Here is a 7,823-nt window from a genome sequence, read left to right on the forward strand (position 1 = left end):
AAGGAACAGCGGCGGTGGAGAGTGGTGGTAGCGGACTGTTGTGGAGGGAGGACTGAGGAGAGACAGTGAGAGAGAGAGATTGGGTTTTCTGGTAAAAGAAAAGCCTAGGGTTTCATTTCACTCTCATGTAACGTAATTTTTTCTTTTTTTTGGGGATTAATTTTGTCTGTAAAAGTAAAGAAAAAACGTATATGCGTTGTTAATATATCCCGCCAAATTGGTGTGTCCCTACGAGATTTTCCCGCCAAAACGTAGTCTGATGTGGATGAGGGTACTTTAGTAATTTTGGTTTGACCCGGAATGTACGACAGTCGCCACGAGCAGCATGAGTTACTTGTTTCTTCTTCTTAATTCTTATCTCTCTTTCAGCAATCCTGGAAAAAAGATTCTCTTTTATTTATTTATTTTTTTTTTCGACTGTCCCTTCTATTTATATTCTTTTTTTTCTCGAGAGTTCTCTGATTTTTATGGACTGGATCTCTCTTAAGATTTTTGTTCAGCTCTCTAAGTTGAAGGCCCAATTTCTTTATATCATATGACCCTTTCTCTATTAAAACCGAGTCCTGATCCATTCAAGCTATGAAAGAAAATTTAGGGCCAATAAAAAAAATATAGAATATGCTAAAAGAATTGTTGTTGTTCAAAATCAAACAAAAAACCCGTTAAAAAAAGAGCCAAAAATAAAAAACATTGATTTTCTTGATACTATAGTTGTCAAACTGAACCAGATCGAATCAATCAGGTTAATAGGTCATTAATTTAACCGGTAGGCCACTGATTTTTTTTTTGTGACTAATTTTTTTTTTGTGACTAACCGGTAGGCCACTGATTAAACCAGTTGATTAGGTCCTATATAAATAAAAAATAATAAAAAATTTAAAATTAAAACTTAAAATATATATTTTCACTAATATTTTAAAAATATTTAGCTATTCTAAAATAATATAAAATAAAAATAATAAGTATTTTGTTAATTTTATTCTATCATAAATATTTTTATTTTATTTTTTATATTAAAATGATATTATTTTTAAATTTTAATAATTTATTAATTAATTTATATCTATTATACTATTATATACTATAAGTATTTTTTAAAAAATAATATTAATAGATACTATATAATTATAAAAGAAAAAAATAAGTGAGTTTATAATTATTGTTAAATAAAAATATAATTAATTTAAGAAAGAGTGAGTTTATAATTAAAATTAAAATAAATTAAATAGAAGTAAACTATTTAATTAAAGATATCTATATTTATTTTAATTTGCATATATATTAACATAACATATGATAGCTCGGTGATAAGAAAAAATATTTTTCTCACAAAGGACAGGGTTCGAACTCCATCTCACATTTTGAGAAATTTTAAATTTCAAATGATTCGGTCGGATCAATCTTACCGAATCTAAAAAATGTAGATATTAGATCCGATTCGATAATTTTAGTGCCGATCAAATCTAAAATTCAGTCATATCCAAATTCAATCTTATCTAGATGCATCTCTGCAAAAATTTAAAGAGATACAACGGATAATAGATTTAAAAATATTAATATTAGGTCTCATTTTAAATTTATTCTTATGTTTATTTTTCCAACTTTATACTCAATATTTTAGGAAATGTTAAAATGAAGTAACTTATAAACTAATTTAAAAAGAATAAATTATAGTTTTTGTCCTGTTGTTTGTGATTTTTTTCAAACAAATTATTAATATTTAGTTGTATTTAATTTTTTTTAATATTTTTAATTTGTGTCAAAATTATTCTTAGATATTAATTCTATGTAAAATGTTAGAGACAAAATTAAAAATTTTTAAAAATAATTTTGATATAAATTAAAAATATTAAAAATAAATTAAATAAATTAAAAACATTAAGAATAAAATTGAACAAAATTAAATATTAAAAATATTTTAAAAAATCACAAATATTAAAAATAAAAAATATATCTTAGTATGCATAAAATTCTGGCAGATAATAGGAGAAAAGTTTGGTGCATGAATGTGAGAGTTACTGAATACTACAATACATATCTAATATTTTAACAATAAAATTTGACTTCTGACTCACAAAAGATGGAACAAATGCATGTCAAAGAGAAATATATTTTTTAAAGGTATATTTTATAGTGTCTAAATTTCACTTATTATAAAATTTAAACATAAAAATGTGGAGTATGTTATGTTTTATCTCTACTATTAGATAAATTAAGTATAATTTTTATAAACACCAATTTTTTTTTTATAATAGTCGAATTATAACATTATATAATATTATGTGGGGGCACTTGTCCCCACTAATTTTAAATTTTATGTTACTAATATAATACATGATGAGTAGTGTTCATGACATATGTTTACATTAGTCTAATTTATTTCATTATATTGTTTGAAAGGAACATATGTTTAACTCTTTAACTATATATTCATTTTGGTCTTTAAAGAATTTCAGATCGGACACTTTAATTTCCAATTAAAATTAATTATTTGATTGGTCCCTAACAATTAACTCCGTCAGTCACTTAGATCGTTTACTTCATTAATTCTAACGGAAGACAAAATAGTCCCTGACAACTCTAACAGGAGACCAAGCGAAAACGACATTGTTCTCTCTCAATTTCCATCATATCTGCATTAACACTAACAGTCTAACACTGTAACTTTAAAGTATACAATGCATACTCTATAAATTTAATGTTCATAAGAAAAAAAATCCTCAACTTGTTCTCAACCAATTCATACTCATGAAACTAATACCTATGTCTCTCAACTAGTTGTCATATTCGATGAATCACATGAATCTAGACAACAACTATGATTTGTTAAGACTCGTCGTTGTCTTTACCATCTCCCTCCTCCTCTGCCCTATCCACCACTTTGATCGCTTCTTTCAGTTTCTTCTTCGAACCAATGCTCAGTAATCGCTTCAATTTCCATATGAGCGGCAACGGCGACATTGCTCGTTGTAATAGCTTGGATGTGAGGTCGAAGCTGTCTGCCAACTTGAACTCCGGAAAAGAAGGAATGAAGCATTCGGTGTCTATTTCAAATGAGAATTTGCATATAATGTCGAAGGAGAATCTTCTCATGATGTCCTAATGTCCAACAATCTATATTGCTTGCCGGAGAGTGGAGAAAGGCCTGCTCTTGGAGTAGTTGTGGAACTTGGTCTTGAGAATGTCGTGGACGTGTCGGAGTTGGAGGTGATGTTATTAAAAACGTGGAAGTGGATGCTTTTGGTGGGTGAAGTGCAGAGGAGGTAGTTGTACCAATCACAAAGATTTAAAAAGTGTGTGGTCCATGACATGTTGAGGTAGGTGCGACACGTGTGACAATTACACCATGGCTTAATCTTGGAGCTAAAGAGGAGGAAAGAAAAGATAAGAAAGAAGACTGTGAAGATGAAGAAGAAGAGTATGAATATTAGGGTTATGCAACAGTGTTGTTTTCGAATAAATGGGTAAGGGATCATTTTGTCCCTTGTTAGAGTTGCCAAGGATCATTTTGTCTCATATTAGAGTTTTCAGTAACTATTTTGTCTTTTATTAGAGTTGACGGAGTCAAGGACCTAAGTGACTGACGGAATTAATTATTAGGGACCAATCGAGTAATTAATTTTAGTTGAAGACTAAAATGTCTGGTTTAAAATTCTTTAAGGACTAAAATAAATATATCCTCTATATTATTGTATTCAATTAAACTTTTTTTGTCTTTATAGTTTTTCAAAAAAGATCACCTTTATTTAAAAATTAAAAGTAGTTCGATATACTAATTTTTATCTTGACTATTAAAGATTTTTAGATTCAATTACTATTTGCATCAGAAAAATAAAATAAAATAGTCCTTATCATGTCACTCATAAGAGTGTGAGAAGTAGTGATTATAGAAAAGGTGTATCCATGGGAGTACTAGTGTTCTACTGTGGGAGAAAGAAAAAATGAGCCTCTAAAGTGAAAAAAAAAAAAAAACTTGAAAATGGAGAAACTATATAAGGTATATATGCATGGAATAATGTATAGTAATCTATTGACAGCATTATTTTATTGTATAACAGTCTCATATGGGTTACAGAATTTGAACTCAATTTTTTATCCTTATTTCTTCTTTTTTTCTTAGATCGAGTCAAATCAAATTTTCGAACATTTTATGTGTAGAGTTGAGTAGACACGAATCCTAATTGATAGGGATGAAAAAAAAAGAAAAAAAAAGTGTATACACGTCAATTAAACTCAATTGTAAACATTTTTATATAGCTATAATTTCTCCTTATCATTTATGTTATTATTTTTTTCAAACTAGTCCATATCCTGCAAGTTATAGTATTCCATATACATTATATCCGTTTTCCTATTTTGTGGAAGCTAAGTACATGAGCATGCAATAATGTTAAGAATTCTTTTGTTTTTTTTTGGGTGATTTCCATTGTCAAATGAACTATAAATTCATAATTTAAAATAATTGATTATTGTTATTTAAATAGAAGGTTACCATAAACTCTAAAAGTTAAATTGTAATAATAATAGTATTGATTGTGCGAAAATATATATTTTTCTATAATCACGAGAATGGTCTTTTTTTTTGTTGACGAAATACGCACAGTTGGCTTATATCATTGCAAAGCGAAGTATAGTCAACTTTTTAATTTAATATTTTTTTTAATTGAGTTAATTTTTTATTTTTAGGTAAGCATATTGTTAATTCAAATACTGAGACGCATTTCCGGTGTGGAAAAAGCAACAACAAGAAGAAAACGGCAACTAAGAGGAGGAGCTCGGCGATAAAAATTCTTGTGATGAGTTTGCTATTTTAGGATAGAAGTGTGTTTTAGAATTTTAGGAGTTGTTTTTTAGATGTGTTAGTGTTTAAACATTTAAAATAGATTTAGATATTTAAAATTGAATTTTTGAACTTTAGTCTTACTTAAATTGTTTTTTAAATTTATATTTTAATTTTTTTATGAAAAAGACACTACTAAATTTATGGAAAAAAAAGAAAAATTGATTCTTCACTTTCAGGCCTACGAATATTTAAATTCCTAAGAATTTGAAAATATATTAGACTTTTTTAAAATATGGACATATCGATCTTTATGTTCACTTGGGTCAGATTCAATATAAAAATCAAACCTGATTTCCATTGTACTGACCTGACCGATATACAGATACATATGTGCGAGAGTTTTTAAAATGAGACAAATCAGATCCAGCAATTAATTTTTTCAAATTTTAAGAAGGGCATTTAAATATCTACGGACTAAAATATCAATGACCTATTTATCTTTTTATCTAAATCTATTTAAATGTGTTTGTTTTAATTTTTAATTTAATATAATAAAAACGGACTAAAAAAATAATTTAAAATATACATAGTTGTATTATTCTAAGAATCGACCTTCTACAATGTAAAAAAAAGCTTTCACTCTAATCACTGTCTTAAAAAAATCACTCCTTTTTCAAAGAAAGAAAAATTAAAGTACTATTTAAAAGTATATTATAAATAGAGAAGTAATAAAAAATAATTTTTTAAAAATTTTATACATTAGAAATATCAAAATAAACTTTTTATAATCTTTCATTTTTTTATTTTAAAAATTGCTAACAACTTCTGACTATGTTATAGCTAGCAAATATTTCATTGCGTCTAAAAATAGGCTTTTTCACTTAAATAAAAGAGATAAGTACTTTTTTCATTTTCAAGGTCTTGAGTCAAAATTAAATTCGTCCCTAATCTTTTTTGTTATTAAAATCATCCTCAATCTTTACAAATACATTAAAATCGTCCTCCTCCATCTACGAAAAATTTTGGACATATTTATCCCTGAAGTTGTTACCAGTAGTTAAACCATTTAATGATTAAGAAAATTAAGTTTTTTTGTTAATTAAAAACCTCACCCCCAAACCAGAATCATAAAGTGTGTGCTAGGGTTCGGGTTCCAGTGCAGCTATGGCGTCAGAGAGCTCAAGGTCGTCTCGGACTAGGGGTCTGCACAGAAAAGGGGACTTCTTTGTGGGTATGGAGAGAGACCAGTGTTGCGAGTTTTGGGAACCAAAGAAAACCCAAGTCGCCGATTTCGGGGTTGCGTCTACTATGAGGTGCGTTCATATTTTATTGTTATCAGCTGACCCCAGCGTTTTGTTTCTGGGCACTGACTATGGTGGGATCATGTAGGTTAAAGATGAGTGCCAATTTTTTCGTTGGGCAGATCCAGAAGCTGAAAGTGAAGATTCGCATGTTGCAAGGTTGAAGAGAAAAGTTGTAGCCCTGAAGGCAAACGTGAAAGCATCTGAGTGAAAGTTGAAGGTTGCTGCAGTGTTGGACATGGTTGGGTGGGTTGGTTGTTTATTTTGCTGACTGCAGGTTTCATTGAATCACAAGCAGGGTTTACCTTGTTTGCTGCCTCTGAAAATGGGTTGATGAAAGTAGGGTCGAAAAATAGGGCAATTTTAGTTAGTTTGTACTTAGGCATTGAAATCTATTTTATGTAATTAAAATCTGATGTTGTTGCTGGATAGAATTTGTGTTAATGAAATTGGTATTTATAGGTTAGTCTATGTGTATGTAAGTGATGGTGTGTGTCTATAATTTCACAAGAAATTGGTAATAAAAATGGATCTAGTTGCCCAGAATTATGACTGAAGAATTGTGTCAATATAAATGGTAAACTATGAGCTGGTTTAATAATGCATAATATGTAGTATGCAAAACTTGCTCAACATCAAAATGAAACCAGAAACAGATACATCAAAATATAACTATGTGACTTCATTCATTAACAAACTAAGGGTAATAAGTTTAAACCATTCATTAAACCAGATGACAGTTGGACTTAGAACAAAACAATAGTAAATCTGTTCACTTTTACACAACATTAAGCATAAAGAGTATGTAATAAGTTGCAATCAAAATAAAATCTCACAAATATACAGTATGATCAACTTAGCTCTACATTAACAAGCTAACAACTTAAGTAGTCTCTAAAAATTTTTAAAGTTTTTCCCAAGCTCTTGAAGACAGTTTTGCCATCAACCTCAACTTTCTTGGAAAAACATGTAGTGCAATATTGTGATTGAAGGAGACTTTGTTCATAACTGGTTGGCTTGAGCTGGATGTACCCTTCTCCTTGGCAGCTGGTGGTAGTTGTGTTGAGCTTCTTATGGATTTCATCTTGGGTCTTCGTCGGGGAGTAGCTGTTGGTGTTGTCTTGGGCCTAGATGCATGTGTTGTGGGCTTGGGGATGGGCTGGGAATGGGATGACTTTAGTTTTCTTCACAGCAAATTATTTAGGTGGTTGGGCCTACAATACAGCAACAAGGTAACAAATTACATGCAGCAACAACATTGCAATAAAACCCTAATGAATTGGATAGCTCCTTGCCTCATAGTTATCTTTTCCTTGTCCTTCCTCATCATCTGAACCAACACCAACCTCATACTCTAAATCCACTTCATCGCATTGAAGCCTTCCTTATCACTAAAATCACCATTCATAACTCCTTTGTTTTTATCAGCCCTCTCACTATCCTTGGCATTTGTATCTTCCTCAAACCCACTCTCATCATCATATTCCTCTTCACTATCTGTAAAATGTACGTCGTCTGCACTATCAACCTCAAGATTAGATGGAATAAACTCCTCATCATCGCTATCATCATTGCTATTTGTCTCATCCCGTTCATTTTCAGCAGCCACATCTGTTTCTAAATTATCTCTTTCATTAACTTGTTGCACATCATCATTTTTCACCTGTTGACCTTGTTCACTCTCATAAACCACCAATTGATTACTGGGATTGTCCTCTGTTTGGCCTCCAACATCAATA

Source organism: Arachis duranensis, chromosome 6 (genome assembly GCF_000817695.3).
Source record: "Arachis duranensis cultivar V14167 chromosome 6, aradu.V14167.gnm2.J7QH, whole genome shotgun sequence".
NCBI lineage: Eukaryota > Viridiplantae > Streptophyta > Magnoliopsida > Fabales > Fabaceae > Arachis > Arachis duranensis.